Here is a 10,053-nt window from a genome sequence, read left to right as displayed (position 1 = left end):
TCAGGGTGGATAGTTGGAGAAGTTGCAAGTGGATGCTAGTTATGGCAGTTGACCAGCGCATCCGCCGGTTCAGCCGCCACGTTTCGTTGCCCAGAGTTATTTTCATCATCATTTTTGCTTTTTTGTTTAATATTTTTCTTTACATATACATATATATAGGTTTATTTTATTTTTTATTATTTTTCGTCCTTGCACGCTCTTCTGTTTGACTTTCATAAAGTTTTAACGACTTTTGCCTCTGCTGTCATAGCTCAAAATGTCTAACATGTTCAGCAGCCGCAGCAAAAAAACACTGAGGCAAAAAAATCTCAAACAAAATCAAATAAAAATAATATAGAAAATAAGAGTAAGAGCAGGAGCAACAGGAAGAGGAAGAGGAGCATGAAAGAGCAAAAACTTGTACAACTTTCGACTCGTGCTCGCTCGTAAGTAATTTTGCAGTCTTCACTGGACATCAACTTGGATCGCCTTTCGCCAGTCAGCGACGCACTTGAGTTCGCTTCATTTCAGCATCAATTTCTGCAGCCCCCGCCTCCTGCCTCTCGCCTGTTGCCCGTCCCCTCTCCAGCTCAGCCAGTTCGGCACACATTGATGCTCTATTGAAAGCCTGGATAAGTTGCACTCTCATCCAAGATCCAGCGCTAAACGCTTCTTAAATGCTTTGCCTGCAACACGGACAACGTTGACAAGCAATTACACGGGCTACACGAATGCAGATTGTAGAGAATGCATGACTCTCTGATACCCTGTCATGGGGGCTGTAGCTACAGCAGTCATAAATTTTGGAATAGAGATCAATGACAAATCAATATAGCAGCAGTACCTAATAGTACCTAGGCTAGGCGAAAATATATATATATGAATTGACATATACAAAGGGTTTAAGTAAAGTTAGTATATCATTACAATTTTGAGTCCTCAAGCCAGTCTAATCAAGTTCATAAGGTATATCTTGCAAAGTTAAAATGCAAATATATATTTGATTAATCGATAGACGCAATTGAATAGGGTAGGTAATTGTAGTTGTAGTTTGGTAAAGTCAGAAGTAGTAAGATTAAGGATAATAGTAGTAGGAGTAGTGTTAGATTTGGTAATGGCTGCAATAGTAATAGAAATGTTAGTACTAGCTGATAATAATAGGAAGTATAAATAATAATGGTAGTGGGAGTAAGAGTAATATGTATTAGTAGAAATGGTAATAGCATTTAGTAGTAGAACAATTTGTGTTACTCGAAGTATTGTAAAATTGATAGAATAGGTAGTAGTAGAAGTAGTTGTATAAAGAGTATTAGAAGAAATTGTAAAAATTGTAAAAAAATTTATTAGAAGTACTTGTAAATGATTTATTATTTAGTAATAGGGTTAGTTTTATTTGTCATGTAGGCAAAAGGAGTAGAAATAGTTGAGCTAGCATTAGTAAAAGTAGTAGTAGTAATGATCTTTTGAGATTCACCTAAACAACCTTTCATGCCTCTCGCTCTAAGTCTATCACGAATATCACATCACAGGAAAGCGAGAGAAATCAATAAGCTCTTTGAACTTGTTTGACAACAGTTATAATTATTCCTCGGCACGTGTTAACTGTTTATCGCCATGAAGTGGCAATTTGTAGGTCGCATAAGTGTGAAGAACACAAGTTGATGGCAAATAAATTGGAGATAAATTGGAGACAAATTTCTTGGCAAACACTGGGAGCCTGTGCCAGATCAAGTATACGCAATGATAGCCCAGAACCAGCATGGGTTAAATTGAAACCAAAATATGTGACAATTTCAACAAGATTTCAAAATTAAATTTGACATAATTTATAGCGTTTAACCACCACACACACACACACCCACACAGATTCTCACACTCACCAACGGACGTGTCGGGCGAGCTGTATAAATATACAAACAGTAAGAGCTACGGATATGCCAGTGCGGTCTCACACATTCATCATCTATTTATATAGCCATATGACAAAGCCCCCTTTCTCCCCTGCCCCACTTCCGTCGCCCTTGTTGCATATTGGTTGACCCCAACCAGAGCTGTGACTGCGTGTGTGAGTGTGTGTGTATGTCCCTGGCTTTGGCTGATTTCCGGCTGGAACCGCTGGTAGCCTACTAACCTCAATATGATCTGGGCATGGCAGCTGGAGGCGGCGACGGCGCAGCTGGCCGGAGGCGTGGCAGGATGCGTTGTCCTGTCGGCCAAGTATTTTGCAATTAGTCAATGCTCGTGGCACAGTTTTGCCGCCTGGCTGCCCTTGGCCACAAATTAAATCATATAAATGGACAATTATTTAATGGCCGGGCAGGAGTAGGGGGGTCGGCAGGCAGCCAGGCAGGCAGCCAGGCAGGCAGCCAGGCAGGCAGGCAGCAGGGCAGCCCGGCAATAAATCAATTGGGAGCCAAATGGCAAATGGCAAATGGAAACTGGAAAATGGAAAATGAGCTGCGCGCTGCGTATCGACTTGAAAGTTGTGTGTAAATAAATGTAAATTAAAATGCATAATTTATGGGCAGACGCAATTTATTTATAAACCGACACATTAAAACGCAAAGATAATGTAAAGAGTGCATGTGTGTGTGTGTGTGTGGGTGTGGGTGTGGGTGTGAGTGGTGGGCGTTGGGCGTGGCAGTCAAGTCAATTGCTCATTTGGTTTTGGCAGCACGCAGCTGCCTGGCCGCATAACAACAATGCGACTGCTCCCAGCTGACCAATGAATGCTTAATGTGTGCCACAGAGTGAAGGAGTGGAGAGGAGAGGAGAGAGAGAGTCGTACTGCTATGGGCATTAGCTGCTGCTAATTGTATGTGTGTGTGTGTGTGTGTGTGCTGTGCTGTGCGTGTGTGGCAGCTGCTTATCAGCGCTGTGTGTGCGCCGCGTCAGGACTTAACTGAAAGTTCGCTTATCGGCCACATTTGAGCCCCTGGCGCGGTCAGCATTCGTAATTATATAATATGAGTACACACACACACACACACACATACACTCATATACACTCACAGATTGACGTTTTGTGGCAACTCGTAATTCAATCGAACAAAAGCTGCAAAATTGTGGCAATGCATAAATAAATAAAAATACATTTTTAAAGCGCCAGGTGTAACGATTGCAATGGAAAACTGTGACTGAGCGCGGTCAAGGGAGGGTCACGTCAGGGGTGGGTGGGTCCAGGGGTCAGGGGTCAGGGGTCCATAGCCAAGTGAGTGTAACTTGAGCTTAGCAGCTCATGAATATTGTGCTCATGCAAACGGGTAACGAGCTGTCAGAGATTAAGTTGCAAGCGTTACTTTTTATTATATTTACCGCGGTGCGAGGCGGTGCGAGGCGCTGGGCAGTGGGCAGTGGGCGGCGGGGGCGTGGTTGCCTTGTCGCTAGCTGCCCAGATAAGGGCGCAAAATATAACATTTTGCATATGCTTACAGCAGGGCACATCAGCGGGGGCTGGGGCCAAGGCAAAATCGTTTTGACCAGCGTGCAAGGCAAACAAACAAAAAGCAAAAAACAAAACAAAAGTAACATAAACACAAAGAAATGGTGGAAAAGGGGGCAGGGAGAGGGACACAAAACGAAAAGGGAACAGTCGAAAGGCAGATGAGAGCTGCGCAGCAAGCCGAAACGAACACTCTGATAGTGGTGCGAAGGGGGTGCTGGCAGGGGCTATGAGCAGGGGGCAAGGGACAGGGGGCAGGGGGCAGGTCAGTGTGCAGCCCCCGAGGACCCAGTTGCAAGCGAATTTATGCGCTTTGTTAAACAGCAACAGCAGCCAAAAAGGAAAATACACAGAAAAAAATATGGCAACAGCACAAGAAAACAACTAACAGGCAGCACGGGTCGAGTTGACACGACTAGGCGGTGCTCTGTAAGAGAGAGCGAAGCAAAAAGTTGACATACTTTGGCGTGAAACTGTTAGCTGATGTACTCAGTAGAGCTATTCTTGAACACTGATTAATTTCTATATTTTTGTGAGTCTATTTATATATGTGCTAAGCAAAATATTCGATAAATACCCTACAAAAGCCCTACCTTTACCTAGGTGAACTCTGAAACATATCGGAAGTTCCCATATTCCAATCGGCAACATATAGCAATGGTAAGTCCCAACTAGGTTTCGATTATCAAAGGTATAAAATTATAGACAATTATCGATTTTAATAATATGGTACTAATAACCTAATACAAGTCTATCAATATTCTCAAATAACTCACTTGTTCTACAGGAATTACAATTTTAACCATTTCGATGAAACGATATTTATCGATTTTACAAAAATATAATATAAATTATATTGCCAAAACTAAATCAAAGGTTAGACCATAGTCTTGACTATGTCTTTTTTAGCTAATTTAACTTTCCTGTTTCACACGCTAATTCAGAGATTTCTCAAATCGATATATATCGACATTTGTCAAAGCAGGAATATTAGCAATGTCATAGATTCAAATTAGCTCAATGCATACTTACTCGTTATTACCCTTTGCTATCTTCTAATCCATTAAACCCATTACCTCACGTACAGGGTATGGAAAAGAGAAACGAAAAGCATAAGCAATGCGCGGCAGCAGCAACAGCAGCAGCAGCTGAAGAAGGCGCTCGATGTGGGCATGCCTGGGCGTGCATAAATAACGCAAACGGGCGGTCTAGCCCCCGTTCCGTCCCCACCCCCTCTGCCCCTCTGCTATGCAATACAAATGAAAATCGTGTTTGCGCCGGGTGTAAAGTGGCATGTGTAGTGGTGCAGCGGTGCAGTGGTGCAGCGGTGCTCTGCAACATTTACGTTTCTTGCCGGTGATTTACAACAAAACAAATATGCAAGGCAACGTCGAAGGGCATGGCAGGAGATGTGGAATGGGGAGGGGGAGAGGGGAGTGGGGAGGGAAAAGCGGGGCAGACAAGAGGGATAGCCCGGACAGCTTACCTTGCCAGCCACGCGACGCAGAGCCCTACCCGCCCCCTCCTGTGGAGCTGCACATGGCACTTCACTTTGGACTGACTGATTTACAAGGCAGCTGGCTGAGATTGGATGGCGCTCTGTAAATAAAATAGGAGACGGCAAATGCAATTTTCGTATTTCGCATTTTTGAAAAATAATTAAACTTAAAGAAGCCTGCAGCAGCAGCAGCGGCAGCAGCAGGAGCAGCTGCAGGGGTGGCAGCAGGAGCAGCAGGAGCAGTCGATGAGGGAGCTGCGGGGCTGCAGTGCGTCTAAGTGCCCTTTGTGGACAAAGTTGCCAGCTGCATTGGTGCAGTTAATTGCAAAGTTTGCTCTTAGCGGCAGGTGTCAAGGCTGCAACAGCAACAACAACAACAACAGCAACAACAACGACAACAACAGCAACAGCTGCTGTGGGGCCAATTCGGCTATGCATATTGGCCCAACGGAAGCGCCGACCATCGTGTTGCATATTTTCGATAAGATTTCGCCTTTTGTTCTCTCTCTCTCTCTCTCTCTCCTTCTCTCTCCCTCCCTGCCATACCCTATATGCATTTGGCAACAGCTGGGGGCTAGGCCACAGCTGAGCGGAAGTAAATTGGGTCGAGTTTTGCCTGGCTTGTTTATTAAACAATATGCGCTGCCGCTGGCTATTGGTTTACAGGGTATATTCCAGACCAACATTGCCTGGCTACTGTATTTACATGTGTTTTTTAATATTTTTTATATAAATACTCCGTGTGTTGGGGCTGTGCACATTTATCAACGGAAATCATAAATAAAATTCGCCGCATATTTTACGAGCTGCCAGTGAAGGCGGCTCAATGGGGTATATTGCATGTGCAGTACTTTGGTGACAGGATCTAAAATTTGTAGTTTATCAGGCTATATCGCAAGTTGGGTATAGAATGAACAATTACATCATAGACACGATTCCAAAACTCAGACAGTCTGTACACAATATGGGAATGTTTGAGTACAACATAGTCGTTGTTTCTCTCTCTTTCTCTCTCTCTCTACACTAATTGCAAGAATATATTAAAAAGACGATTGCTTATAGAGTAAATTTTAAATTTATTTCATTCTCTTTTCATTTGATATGGGTTTGCCATAATCTGTCACTCTTTAACAGTGCAGCCTAGTCTCTCTCTCTCTGTCTACCCCTCTCGCATTCACTCTTTTCCATCAATTCCCAAAGGGAATGCATAGATATCCAAAAGAGAATAAGTTGTGTTACTATACGTAGTTTTTATACTTAGGCATGGGTATTCTATAGTTTGGTATATTTTGTCAATCCTGCCTTCAGCCAACAAGTACATATTTAACATATATAAATTTACAAAAAATTTAGTTTGTATTAATATATTTTCTCATATAGTATATATTGCTTCGTCCTGGGTATTTGATGGTCTGTCATACTCGGACACCTGGTTACTCGAGCTGCCGTTGCAGTCAAAAGGGAAACATACAAATAAGCCGCACGCCCATCTCTCGTATCTATATGTATATTTCTTTTAATCTTTTTAATTTACAATCACGCTCATTGCGAATTTTAATTGTTGCATAAACGAAGCGAACAGCAAAGGACAACAGGGACATCGAGGCAGAGGCCAAAGACAACAATGCAACAACAGCTGCAGCTGCACCGTGGAACAACGAATGCTTCCTTTCATTATCAGTGGAAATCAAAGCGAGGAATCATCCGTTTCTCCTGGCTATTTAAGTTTGACCAAGTATTGCGGAATAGGCTAACGAATTTGTTAATATTCCTATATAAGGACTATATATAATGAGAAAATCATTTCCCTCTTATAATACATCTACCCTAATTAACAATCAATTCATAAAACGAAAGGCTAAATTTAGCAGAGAGCCTAAAAGGCTAAATCAGTTAACTGTTTTAGTCCACTTTGCACTTTCAATGAATTATCTGCCTAATGAAAGTCTTTCTGAGTTTTCTAGCCTTAGACCTATTTAACAACTTTGAATTGTCTCGACAAAATCTCTCGGCCCAAGAGCTGAGACTTAGACTAAGCCTAGCTCACCTGCTTTCATTTGCAGTTTGAACAGATTTTGCTGACGAGTGACATTGACTGCTGTCTATGTGTGTGCGCGTGTGCGTGTGCGTGTCCTTGTATGTGTGCGTGTGCCAGCAGGAAGCCAAAGTAATGAAGTTTTGGTTGCGTTTAGTAGGGATATTTCAATATGTTGCCCAGTTGCCTAGGCAGCATTCAATATGCACTTTGATCGATGAACTGCATACGTGAGCAGCAGCAGCAGCATCAGCAGAGGGAGCTAGCGAGTCAGAGGGGGAGTGGGACGCCACTTGGCTATTGTGCGTCAAATCAAAGCAGTTCATTGTTGGCGTCATCTTTTGGAGAGCTTACGATTCAGGCGACGGCAATATCCTGAATAAATGCAAGCCTGACAGCTGGCCATTACTCATGCGCTCAGCAGCGGGGGGCTGCCGAGTGCAGGAGGCGGAGATGTGCTCCACTTGCCACGCCCCCTTTTCGGTTAGCTTGCCGTCAAATTTATGTTTTCCTGCCATAAGTGGCACCGCGTGGCGACGCATCGCTTCGTCCGCTCCCAGACGCGGGACAGGCTGTGGCCAATGTGCTTGACAAATTGCTTATTGTTATGGCACTCGACTGATATATCACAGCAGCGAGCTGCCAGCCAGCATGGCCCAAGGGCAGAGCTAGCCTCACTTTCCCTCTCACTCTAACTCTTGCTATCGCTCTCTAGCTCTCGCTCGCTGCCCAGCTCTTGAGCTGCGTAGCCTCTTGCCCTGGCGCATTAGGGGCGGTGCAAGGCTTAATAAGTCGCCTCATTATTTCTGATAATATTTTTATTTATTTATTTTTTCGCATTGCCTTCCGTCGGCTTTACGTGCGGGCACTTCACAAAAAACGGAAACGTCGCCCAAATGCGGCCTCGTTAATTGTTTTGATTAATGAACGAGCGACCTGACCTCACGTGCCTGCCGCGGCTTGGAGTGGTGCTGCCTGGCTGGGGGCATGGGGCATGGCGCAGGGTCTTGCCGCTTGGCGTGGCACGCTCTGACATCGTTTCAATTTGCAGTTGCATGCACTTGCACTCGCCCCCTCCCCACCCCCTTCGAGCACCCTCTAGTTGGGGTTTGCTGTTTATTCGATTTTGTCGTGTGCTGCATTTTCTTAATTTGCAGTTTTCGGCCAGGCCACGCCCCTGCTGCGCCACCAAGTACTTTGTAGCACTCTCGAGGAGAGGGCAGAGGGAGTAGCTACGGCTGGCTGTCAAGCTGTCAAGCTGCATGTCTGAGGCAGAATAGAGAGTTGCTTCTACATGCATTTGTATAGTCGTGCATACCCGGTCTGTAAATGAGTGATATATTCAGGTTATAAGCTATAGATTGAATAACTGTCTTTCTCTCTTTCACTCCATGCTGCTTTTGCCATCTTGTAGTACATCTGCGAGTCGCTTACACCCGCTTGGAATTTTCTTAACAATTTTATAAGCTTCTCGGATTTTCTTTATTTATTTTTTAATTAATTTAATGCGCCAGAGGGCCAACAAGAGGCGAAGCAGCTTGCTCGCTTGCGTGCCGAGCAACACTCACGCACACACACACACACACACACACACACTACGAGACTACGCACACACACATGTATACACAGACGACTTTGTAATTAGAAAATTGTTGCACTTTGTTTATATTTATTTGGCATAAGACTGCAATTTTTTGAAAGCCGCTAAATTGAGCCATTTTGCGGGCAAACCTTCTGGCTCGCCTCTGGCAAATTAAAGCCAAGCGCGCTTAACGACGGGTGAATCCTGCATAAAAAACACAAATCATCCAGAGAAGGAGGAGCAACCAAGTCCGGCAGCGAAGCCAAACGATCTTAATGCCACTTCAGCTGGCAGCTGCCTGACAGCGCTCAGATACGGCCACGACAGCCGAGTCAGGACACGGTGAGGAGGCCCTTGCATGCATGTCCTGGCCAAGGCACAGGAGCCGCATGACCTGTGTGGGCGAGGGGATTAAGCCAGCTCCAGCTCCAGCTCCAGCTCCAGCTTCAATGCCAGTGCCAGCGCTGCTGGATGTGCACTAATTGTGGCCAACATGTTAAAATGAAATGGATTTTCATTCAACAATTGGCTTACACACACACACATATACACACACAATCCTAGCACACACCGATTGAGCTGGAAACAAAAGCCCCGTTGTAGCTGGCACAAGGCGCAAATGAGCAACAGAAAAGGGGAAGAGAGAGAGTGAGAGAGAGGGAGAACGCTGACTCAACTTATGATGGATTATGGTTTCGTTATCGTGTTGCTGCTGCTGCTGCTGCTGCTGCTAACTGAGGGCATTGTTAGCCCTCGCTGGACGCACTTCTGAGTTGGCCATAATGCGAGCAATGCGCATAATAATGCGATTGCCAGCTGACAATGCATGCACCGCATGAAGTCGACTGCCTGTTCTCCGGGATCACGACCAGAACGGGGCGCCATTGCCGGTAGCACAAAGCAGCTGCCGCAATCAAAACACACGCATTAACTCATTGAAAATGTGTAAAGTCAGTCGCTCCAGCAGTGGGCCCAACTCGAACTCGAGTTCCAGCTCCAACTCCAGCCCGAGCTCGAGCTGCCAGCAGCCGGAAGGCAAACACATGCTAAGGTGGGCTGGGCTGGCTGTGTGCTGGACTTTTATTTTCGCTCGCATTTATACCCTGTACGCATTTCAAGAATGTATTAGAGAATGAGGCTAATGCAGACGGCATTCATACATAAATTGGAAATATGCATTCAGGGTGCGAGGTCTCCCTCTATTATCATGGAGCAGTTGTTGATCAGTGGGCATTCATTCAAAATTTAACAAAAGAAAAAATCAAATCAAAAGAAATACTTTATCGAATCATTTATTTAAAAAAAATCGATATTTATCGATCTTTTATGTACTTCAATGTCTTGGAAACATAAAAGTTGACAAATTGAATGTCGATTTCTATAAGCAATAGGCTTATAAATAGTTAATACAAAATCGATTTCATATCCTGACCCCTTGCAGTATATCTTAAGATTTTGAAGGATTGCAGAAATCATCCTCTTTGTTAAAGAATAAAATTTTAATAAAGCTGTTCAAT

The 10,053-nt window shown here is 44.3% G+C and overlaps 1 long non-coding RNA gene across 1 annotated transcript; it reads left to right on the top strand.

Annotated features, from left to right (window-relative positions):
- On the top strand, window positions 1-2,500 carry LOC122756983. Its single transcript, XR_006356868.1, has 2 exons — window positions 1-1,898; window positions 1,955-2,500. It is a non-coding gene; the product is annotated as an uncharacterized LOC122756983 (long non-coding RNA).
- The last annotated feature ends 7,553 nt before the right edge of the window (window positions 2,501-10,053 follow it).

The sequence above is a fragment of the Drosophila mojavensis genome, unplaced genomic scaffold (assembly GCF_018153725.1).
Source record: "Drosophila mojavensis isolate 15081-1352.22 unplaced genomic scaffold, ASM1815372v1 contig_231, whole genome shotgun sequence".
Classification (NCBI taxonomy): Eukaryota; Metazoa; Arthropoda; class Insecta; order Diptera; family Drosophilidae; genus Drosophila; species Drosophila mojavensis.
The sequence above is the reverse complement of the archived record's forward strand: the minus strand, read 5'-3'. Positions and strand labels throughout refer to the sequence as shown.